Genomic DNA, 11,058 nt, shown 5'->3' on the forward strand with positions numbered 1-11,058 from the left:
TCGACGGATACCCCATGCCTCGGGTGGATGAGCTGTTGGACCGGCTGGGAAGGGCCCGGTATATTTCTACGTTGGACCTCACCAAAGGCTACTGGCAGGTACCCCTCTCTGAGAATGCTAAACCCAAGACTGCTTTTTCTACCCCTAGCGGCCACTGGCAGTACCGGACCCTTCCCTTGGCCTCCACGGGGCACCCGCCACGTTCCAGCGGATGATGGACATCCTGTTGCGGCCCCATCAGTCCTACGCCGCAGCCTACCTGGACGACGTCGTGATCCACTCCCTTCCCAAGGGCATGGGAAGACCACCTGGGCCGGTTACGGAGGGTGCTCTCGGAGCTCCGGAGGGCTGGACTCACCGCCATCCCTCGCAAATGCCACCTTGCACTCTCCGAGGCGAAGTACCTGGGTTTCCAAGTTGGACGGGGTCTCATTCGGCCACAGGAGAAGAAGTTGGAGGCGGTACGCTCCGTCCCGAGACCCGAGACCAAGACCCAGGTACAAGCCTTTTTAGGGTTGAGCCGAGAGAAACTACGCCGCAGTAGAGAAGGAGGCCCTGGCCGTCAAGTGGGCAGTCCTGGAGCTCTGCTATTACGTCCTTGGCCGGAAGTTCACCCTGGTCACGGACCACGCACCCCTTCAGTGGATGGCCCGCGCCAAGGATACCAATGCCAGGGAGACCCGATGGTTCCTCGCGCTCCAGGACTTCCACTTCGTGGTGTGTCATCAGGCTGGAGCCGCGAACGCCAACGCGGATGGCCTCTCTCGGATCTGGGCAGCTTTCGCAGGTCTGTCAGGGGTCACTCCCCACCCACCCCCTATCTCTCCCATACTGTCTTATATCATCAACAGGACCAGGACGACGCTTGGGGGTGGGGAGTGTGACGAGCGTCCCGAAGCTGCATCAGCATCACCCTGGAAACAAGCGAGGAACACCTGGCCGTCCTCATCACAGGCTGATCGGTCACAGCTGCAGCTCATTAGGCGGCCGCCACATAAGCCACGCAAGCCCTGCCATCTAGGAGATTCCTCCATGAGACTGAGCACTAACTCGCTCTCTCATTTTTCCCACAGAAAGCAGCGTGTGACCGACCAGCCCCACAGGAGCACTGCACAGACCCTCTGCACTGGGAAGACGGAAGAGAGTACTCACGGCACCGGAGCACCGACCTGGATCTTTCTCCCTAGCACCCACCTCACTAATAAATCCACCCTCCGGGGTATTTCTTAAGATATCCTTATCGTGTGATTCTTCACCCCGTTACGATATATATATATATATAGGGGGGAGAGCAGGGCTAGTTGCACAAGAGTTATACCTCAATAACTGTTCTCTTAGGTTTTACATGTTAGGTTCAGGTTTTACAAGCACTCCTAAAATAATAATAATAATAATAATAATAATGATGATAATTTTAGTGCATTATGTTCTCCAAACAAAATTACCATTTTTGCTTTAGCTTTCGAGTAAACAAGCGAGCACAATCCACATACATGAGTCAACTACATAATGAAAGTATTAAGCAAAAAGTTGGACTGCGTTGTCACGTGTTTTTCTTCAGTAATTAGCACATTTTTTTTTTCTGTCCAATAACAGTGGGAATGCTCAATAGCTCTTTAGTAGTCAAGACTTTACTATATAGTAAGAAAGTGTGACAAACATTGTGTGGGTTACAGGGGCTGGTGACTTTTCACCAAATGTGAGGGAGCCGTACCTTCTCATGTATTTTGTTGAAACATTCTTTCCACCTGTGCTAATGCATTCCCTTTTGCAACAGCCAGAGCAAACCATCATTTGTTCACTTTACTTGTTTATAGAATTGTTTAATATTGGCCAATTGACTGGAGAGAGTTTAACATGTTTCTCTCTGTGGCTGATAAAGCCTGTTGTTTTTGGACCATAAATTTACTCAGTGACTTGTAAATAGAAAACAACTGTTCTGTCCATTGGCTGCTCCTTGAGGTCACATTTCTGTGCCAGCCCCATCTGCCGAAAGTACATAAAGACTTCAACATTCAATCCCTGAGACAGATCTCAGTGGATTTCATTATCTGGGCAAGAAACTGCTGAAAGTATCCAGTCTATGCTCAGAACTTGAGGACTACCACGAATCAAGACTGCATGATGATAATGTATCCCATTTCGCTGTACATTTGAATAGCATAACTGTGTGACTGTGTGAAACCCGAATAAACCAGGAGAGAAGCAAGAGGGATTAGAACTCACATTATGTGTGTGTATGTTCCAGAACATAATGATATAAATACAGTATTAGCATGGAGAACTTGAATGGACATTTCTCAATTTCAGATTATGACCCTAACAGTGCTGTGAAAAAATTTCGCTTTTTTTCAACACGTGGGTGCATTGATAATGGGACACATTATACTGGGAGGATTGAAGGGTGAATATGGGAGATTAATAAACAAATAACAACGAAAGTGTGACCATTTCCATTTGTAGATTATTTTACATGCCACGTAGTGGTGGATATTAAATAGCTAAGAAATGGCTTTAAATCAATGTGTACTAACATTTTCTGCAAGCATAGACAGAGTTGTGTTAAATTATATTGCCTAAGTTGTATCTACTGGCACTAGTGAAGGGGCAATCCAAAATATGTGTCCTAAAACTGAGAAAAGAAAAAAAGTAAGAAACTGAAAAAGTGCCTTTGCACAGCACTGTAGAAACTCATCAATGATTACCTTTCTGACAACAGTACAGCTAACCCATGATTGAAACTAATATCGTGAAAAGCTGTAAATCTGGCAGATAAATAGATTTTATCCCATTAAATAATATATCTTTAATATGGTACCATCCATATTAAGGAAGGCCTATATTGTTGCTAACAATCAAAACACTTTGATACATAAACATGAATATGAGCTTTAGCTAGTGGAAGCCAAGTGAAGCAAATTCATGTTTGTCAAGTTTCTACTTGACCATCCCTGAGGGACACTGACCGAGTGCTCACACACTGTATCTCATCAATATTTGTAGCTAAACTCCAAGACTTCAATTTTCTTAAATTTGCAGTTCTCTAAGACCTAATTACACAATTGTCTAATTGCCTTAGATAACATGTACCGACAGACTGTAAGAAAGTAATGTTTTGTAAAATGTTGGCTGTTCTAGTAATTCTTAACAATAACAATAATTTTGAAAGTGTGCATATGACATCCTGAATGGAAATAAAAATGGAAATGCTAATAAACTGTGAATTCACTTTTTATTTATTTATTTATTTGTTCACACTAAGCAGAGGGGGATTATTTAGAGATCTACACTAGTTAAAAAACATATTAAAGTGATGTAAAGAGTTTATTGCACATAAATGAAAAGCTTGACATGACAAAAAGTGACCATTGCACACAATTATTCAAATGAAGCCTTAGTTAGACAACTGTCCCTCCACCACCTTGCTGTTAAAGCTTGAACTGTTTCGAGAGTGGGTGACGTATACGAATAGCCATTTGAGTCATCATTGTGCGAACTACTGCACTTCTTCTGCAACATCTCCTGCCAGCAATTAACAACATAATGTATTACTGCTCTATTATAGCAAACACATAATGTGCATGACATAGTGGATGGAAATGCACAATGATTCGCATTTACAGAAATGTTCTCATCAAACATCCAAAACATTCTGGATGGAAGAGAGATGTGGAAAAGTATTCTATGATATGTGTTTCTCTCCTCATTGTTGTGTTTTATCCGAACCCAATTATCTTATGAAATACAATATGAGGAATATGAGAACGGATTTGTTTATCTCATAAGGCCAAAAATCAATTCAGATTAGTCAAAATTTGCAGATCTTCTGTTTCTGAAAGAATGACAAATATAGCCAGCAATGTTATTTACATTTGATATAATCTTTGTAATTACATTCTGCAAGGTTCTAAAAATTAGTGAGAATCTACTTAAACTCAGAACAAGAGTGTATTCAATACTGAATTTGGAATAGCCAGTACAGATGAATATAGTCCTTTTGCTGTTTTTTTTTTGTTTTTTTTTTTGACAGACATCCCAACCAAATCACATATTTTTATTCACTGAACTATAGAAAATAAGATCATGTTGTGGAACTCAAGAGTGTCATAGTTAAATGACCTGCATGGAATAAAGTGACTGGATGGTGAAGGTGGAAAAAAAAATATTGAAAAGATGAGAAAAAATAATGTAATCCAGTAACCATTAACATTAATGTTCCCTTTGTTACGGCTTTATAAACAAGGTAACAAATCACTGATCACCATTATGGAGACTTCAAAACAATTACAGCAGTAAACAACTAAATTTCTCACAGTGGCACAGTTAAAGACAACATTATAATGTGAATGCACAGTACAACAAGAGCAGTAAATGACTGTGATGTTAGCATCATTCTGACTACAGTAATTTATGGTAAAATAATACGCTTTAATCCTGTAAATTCCTGGCAATTTTTTACAGTGTGTGTAAAAGTCATCATGTTCCACTTTTCAGCAAAAAAACATCTCAAACAAGATGGATCAGCTCAGGGGGAAAGTATGTTTCTTACTGTTTCTTATAAACCAGTGAAAGTACTCATCAATTTTGTTTGCTTTATTTGGATTTTCATTACGCTTTGCATTGTTTGAGAAATTGGTCTGTTATTAAAACAGTACCACAATGAGCATTGTGCTGCTTCTGATGAGACCAGATATTGATATTAAACACCAGCCACATTCATTTACCAGCTTAAGATGCTGTTCTGCTGGAAGGGCTTGATTAAGCATTAAGTTCTCCAAGACAAAGACATGGCTAATGAAGCATGAACTGTTGCATTCTGACATTACACTATGAGCAATGTGGATGTTTGTTCCATTCTAACAGTTTACAAAATATATTTTTTCCCTCACTAAGCTATCCTTTATTGCAACCCTGCACAGTGCTAGGAATGACAGAATTGAATCATTTATCTATCAGATAATGTGGATTAGCTCAAATACATGGTAAAAAATCGGCCTCAAACAGTTGATAGAGTGCCATTGCGAAGTCTGAGGCTGATAGGCTTTATTTGGTTTAGCACTTTTTCTGTGTGTTATGTTTTCTTTTGATTGTGCCGGCAAATGCAATCCATTCTGACGTGGTGTTGATGGAGTCATCATCCTCCCACATCACTCCATCAGCGTTTTCTTCATTTCCCTTCACTCAAAACCAGTTCCAGACAGGACGCATAAGAAAAATGTCCATCAGAGAGTTTTGTGCTATTTCAACTTTTGCCTCAGCTTAAGCGATTGGTTTCAAAAATCCAAACTCAAACCTGACCAACAGTTTTGTTCCATGGACCCAAACAAATGTTGCTGGTCTTGATTCAGTTAATGCATTAACTGGAACAAATGGATTACAGCACACAAACTCGGCGAGGCGCTCTATGTCTGAGAAAGAAATCACGCGTATTTAGGAAAAACCTGCTGATAGCTTTGTGACTGATGTATATGTCAAATAGATACCATTTCTAATATTTTATTTTAACATTATGATATATCCTGATGAACTTGAGTGCCTTGAGAATGACTGGCTCATATCAGAAAGAAGTCAAATAGACAAGATTAGCTACACATGAATCAATGCAACATTTTTCGAGTAGATTAATTGCGTTTGATGGAGCCTGGAGCTGCATGATAAAACAGGATTTCAGGTGTTTTATGTAGGGTCTTATTACAAACCACCATTGTATATTTCATGCCAGATTATCAGATCATCAAGCATCTGTGAGTCACTTGGCAGATGTTATCATTTTCATATTCTGCACAATACCGCACAACAGGTGGAACACAACGAACTTTATCGAATTTGCCTTTAGCTTCAAACCATTTATGACAGGTCATAATTCAACTGATGTTCAAAAGAGCTGCACAGATATAGAAGCTGAAGAATTAATATCTGTCCCGACCCCCCTTCCACCTATTTCATGTAATCACTAACATAAATCAGTAAGTACAGTTATAGATTTCATAAACAGAGATCTCGTGTGACAGGAACAGCCAGCACTAGCTTCTTATCAGTATGCAGGTTTTGTCCGTTGACAGCTCATGTCGGCCCAGTAAGTCTCTCCACATCCCCATAACATAACATAAACAGAGTGCTGTCAGCGTTGTTCTGTAAAACATAATTGAATTGGAGAGAGGCAACGAGTGTGCGCTGACATCTTGACCTCAGCTTTGATATGAAACATGCGTTCCATACCTGGGCTCAAGGTCCAGACGCTTGTACTGGCCACGGCTAGACTTCTGCTGCTGATAACCCTGGCTTTTGTGTAGTTGACATAATTCTCTTGGCTGGACACAACATAGTCAATGCCTTCTCTCTTACTCATGCTGTTATCATGCAAGTGCAGCGGCTGTTTTCTGTCTGGCCAAATCAGACTTTTGACTATTCCTGTTCTGCCAAAAAACCTGGAAGCATGCGTCTGAATCACAAGGAGAGAAAGAAACAGGGCAGGAGAAGGAAAGACAGAGAAATCTGGCCCCAAAAAAAGGTCAAATATTAAAGAGTACTGACCACTAAGACACTAGAATCATATATGAAGCCAAAATATATATTGTACTTCTTCATCAGCCAATCTGTAATGAGCAGAGTTAAATTTAATCAAGTTTGCAGGCCTGTCAAGTCCCATTTATTTCTATAGCACTATATACAATACAGATTGTGTCAAAGAAGCTTGATGATAAACAGGAAAATAGCAGAATCAATTATGGAAACTCAACTATGGAGACAACTCAGATTCTGCTGTAAAGCGGCTCTAAAATACAAGAGTGTTATTTAGCTAACATCAGTTCATTTATGTTCAGTTCAGGAGCTTTTTTGTGGTCGTTTAATTTGCCTTTCTCTTCTGTTGTTAACTCCTTTTTTGTTATTTATTTTAGGGTGTTAGCTGATGTGCAGCATTATTTTCATTTAATATTTATTTGTTAATATCTTGCCTTAGTTTTAATAAACACTTTCTTTAGTTAATCTCTAATTAATTATCATTTCCTATCATGACACTATGCAGTTCCAGTTTGTGAAAAGATAAAATAATAACCCAAAAAGCTGCACCAGCCAATAAGGACCACAGGAGGGCTCTACTTTACATTGTCTTCCTCTTACTGGGGTCAAACAAGGATTGCCCATTGAACAGGAGAGATCTGCCCCACAATTCCTCACTTCACACTGACCTTCACAGATCCTGAATAAGCAGGAACCTGTAAATTATTTGACAAATCCGTCTCATAACGGTCTAATCCTGACAACTTCATTTTGTCATATGTAGTTTTAACATCACAGATCGTCTCTATGTGAATAGGCAGTCTAGGCTTCTCCCCTGAATATGCACTTTTTTTTTTTTTTTTCAAGGAAACATGCACAGAACCTCCTCAGATCACTTATTCCATAGGCAGAGCCAGGAAAACAACATAAAATCCATTCTGTGCAACAATCACATGGCACACGTAATCTTAAAGCTCAGACAGTAGAGATCAAACTGCTGGCACAGAGATGCAAGGTTGACAGCATTTGGCTGGTCTAAATATGCTGGGTTTAAGAACCTTTTGCGCTCTCCCTTGTGTGGGATGGAGATTTCTGTCAAATTTCTGTTATCATTTTCAGTGTGCTTAAGTTATATTAGAAGTGCTTTGACCACAAAATGACAACTGCCTCAATGTATTTAAATAATGCATTTAAAGACGCATACCAAACTGCACTACTACATTTATTTGTATTTTTTGTTTTTATATTTTATCTGTGCATTATGACAACAATGGTTTAATCCTTTGCATGTGATAAGTAATGAGGGCATTTATTTTTGTCAGACACCATCAACATCAATTTTTATCCTTCATTTATTATTATTATTATTATTATTATACAAATATAAGTATACAAATAGAGTTGACATATATCTCTATAAATATAGCTCTTTTTTTACCCTGCTTTCATTGAGAGACATTTTGCAATCAATAGACTGACACGAAGGCCATGGGAATACAGGAATATTATGACTTGATATATTGGGGTATGGTTTTTGTATAATTGTAGTTACATTACACTATTATATGCATATTTTTGAATACCAAACCTAAGACCAATTCTCAAAAATATAAAACACTTAACAGGAAGAAAAAAATACACTCCAAAAAAAAAAAAATTCCAAGGCTTCATAATTGTGTGTGAGGAACAGACCCAAATTTGATCATCATTCCCATCCATTGTAACACAACTGTTATAACATAATCTATGTCAAACAGCATTGGCAGCAATCTACTTACCAGCAGCATCAGTAAACAGACGAGAAAGGGTGTTTTAATATCTGGAGAGTGTTTCATTCCTCCTGACCACCAAATGTGGTGCTTAAAGGAATAGTTCACCCAAAAATAAAAATGCTATCATCATTCACTCACTCTCAAGTTCAAACCCTGTATTAATTTCTCTTTTGCTGAATAAAAAAAAAAAAGAATATGTTTTGAAGAATGTTGGTAGCCAAAGATACTATGGAAGTCAATGGGGGTCCATAAACTGTTTGTTTGCCCATATTCTTCAAAACATATTCTTTCTTTTTTTATTATTCAGCCAAATAAAAATTTGGGCATGGGAAAATGGGCAAAAAACTTCTTTAATGTTCAAAAGAAAGAATTTATACAGGTTCGGAACAACTTGATGGTAAGTTAATTATTTTGACCTATTCTTTTAAGCACTAGTAGATTATCGCAGTGCAATCTAGATAGCTCTAGAACCATGCATCTGCACTGCGCCATTCGGGTCCTGCTGCCTCAGAGAAGGTCTGGCAATTATGTTTGTGTGGCTTGCAGGTGGAGCAAGCTGAGGAGTTGGAGACTGGTTTGGCCCTTTCTTCTGCCTCATTCACTAGCTCCGGTGCAGATCAGGAAGCCTGCCTCTTCCAAACTGGCAGAGTACATGCTGTTGGCCCGCTCTAGCTATAAGGAGCTAGATGTGACGGATTAACCATTGATCCCACCTGCTCCCTTGCTCCCGCATGTATTCAAGTGGAGGTTATGACTTGCACTTCGGGCAGGCTTAAGTTCTCACTCTATAGGCAAAAAGAAGAAAACCGCTGCCCGTTTTATTTTCTGCTATCCTCTCCATCCTTTCATGAAAAAAGAATACATTTAAAAAGGGCTATTCATGGATAAGGAGTGGATTCACACTATGAATATCCCGCTCCAATATTACGCCCTTAATACATGGATCAATATATCAATACGCTTCCTCTGTGGTAAGCTGGGAGAAGAAGGGTAGAAGAGGTAGAGTGAAGATATCACTCATATGAGATTCCCAAGCCATACACTAACATCCCCTCCCTTCACCTGTGTCTCCTCTTAGGGTAGGATTGTTAAGTGCTAGAGGATCTTTTTATCTAGCAAGGGCTCTGGTGGTGAGAGAAAAGTGGCTATGATTGCTGCGTCCCACTTTATCATCATTTGCCCCTTCCAACACTAGGAGGAGGGTGTCGACTACTGTCGACTAGTTGCCGACACTCTTCCTTGATGGCTGGTGTTGGGGAGCTTGAGATTTAGGGCGGTCACTGGCACTCCACTCTCGGTACTTTCTCACCAGATCTCCCAAACTGCCCTTGAGGGGACTTGAGTGTGGAGCAGTTGAGAGAACGCTGCTTTCTCATGAGGCCTCTTCTAGTCTGTTAGGACTGGATGCTGGTTGTCAAGATGTGGATATATTCTTGTTACCGCTCTGCTCATTTTAATCTCCTGATTCTATTTGAGTGTTCTGTTACCAAAGTGATCATGGCTCATGGTTCTACTGCTATTGAATTCCTGTGTCGTCATGTCAGCTGTGTCCTGATATTTTACTCCCTGATGACATGCCTGGATGTTTGTCCGTCACGCTTGAAGGCATTTGAGGGAAGCTATCACGGACCTGTGCTTGCACTGTAGTCTTTTGAATTCCGTCTTGCTGAGTTAGACCCTAAATACACTTCACCACACTCATAAATGTGGTGCTTCCGCGTCATTGTATATTGTGGAGGTTTCTGTGCAACTTTCCCAGAGGAGGCTCATACTGGTCTTTTAATTGCTTGTAACTTGTGGGGATTCAGGTCAGACAGGGCAAACTATGTCCTCCTCAGATGACACTGGCTGTGATTCAGATTGTGGTTGCTCACACAACTCACCTGTTCAACCAGCCCAGTCCAATGTCATTTTTATACAGTTTTCAGCTGGATCTTCCTTTTTATACCACCATGCAAGGATTTTGTAGCAGAAATTTCTAACGCCATTATGGGGTCCAGTGCACCTAAGCAGCAGTCAAAGACTGCTCACTACTGTCTATGGCAGATGCAGATACCATTGGGTTGAGCCATGCTCCAGAATAAAGCATCCTGGTGGTGTCACCTGGTGAAGTCTACTGCTAATCAAAGCTGTGCAGTGAATACAAGCTGTCAAATACTCCTCTCCACATTGGAATAAGCATATGTTGACCCCTCAGTTTCGCAATTTCTTCAAACAGCTTTTCTGACTATGGGCCATGTGACCCGTTAACTAGGTACTTTTACTGTCATGCTTCTGGTGGCCCACTGCCAGGTATGGCTCGCTCAGGCAAAACTGCTTGAGAAGTGTAAAAAGACTCTGAAGGCCCCCCAGTCATTCTTTTGGGCCCAATGTTCTGTGTAAATAAATGCCAGAGCAATGATTCCAGCAGCATCCTACTCCACAGCCTCACGGACACTTTGCTGCTGAAGATGCGTGAGGTTTTTTACCTCATCATTGGCTGTCTTGATGATTCTGCTGGATGGTTCTGGTGTTGTGCGTCGACCAAATACAACTTTTCTTTCTAAAGTTTTGCTTCCCCAGCTTGTAATTAAGTCTATTATGTCAGCTTCATTTCATTGTTCATCTGGAGCAGATCAGTCTAAGGATCACCTTTTGTGTCCTGTGCGAGCCGTGAGAGATGTTATGTGGGTGCTACTGTTCATCTTAGACAAACAGATTAGCTTTTTATTTGCTATGGTCAGGAGATTGAAACAGAATGCTAGTTACATAACTGTGGTTCTATCAGGACCACTATCGTCAAAAT

Source organism: Sinocyclocheilus anshuiensis, unplaced genomic scaffold (genome assembly GCF_001515605.1).
Source record: "Sinocyclocheilus anshuiensis isolate Anshui unplaced genomic scaffold, SAMN03320099.WGS_v1.1 scaffold1570, whole genome shotgun sequence".
Taxonomy (NCBI): domain Eukaryota; kingdom Metazoa; phylum Chordata; class Actinopteri; order Cypriniformes; family Cyprinidae; genus Sinocyclocheilus; species Sinocyclocheilus anshuiensis.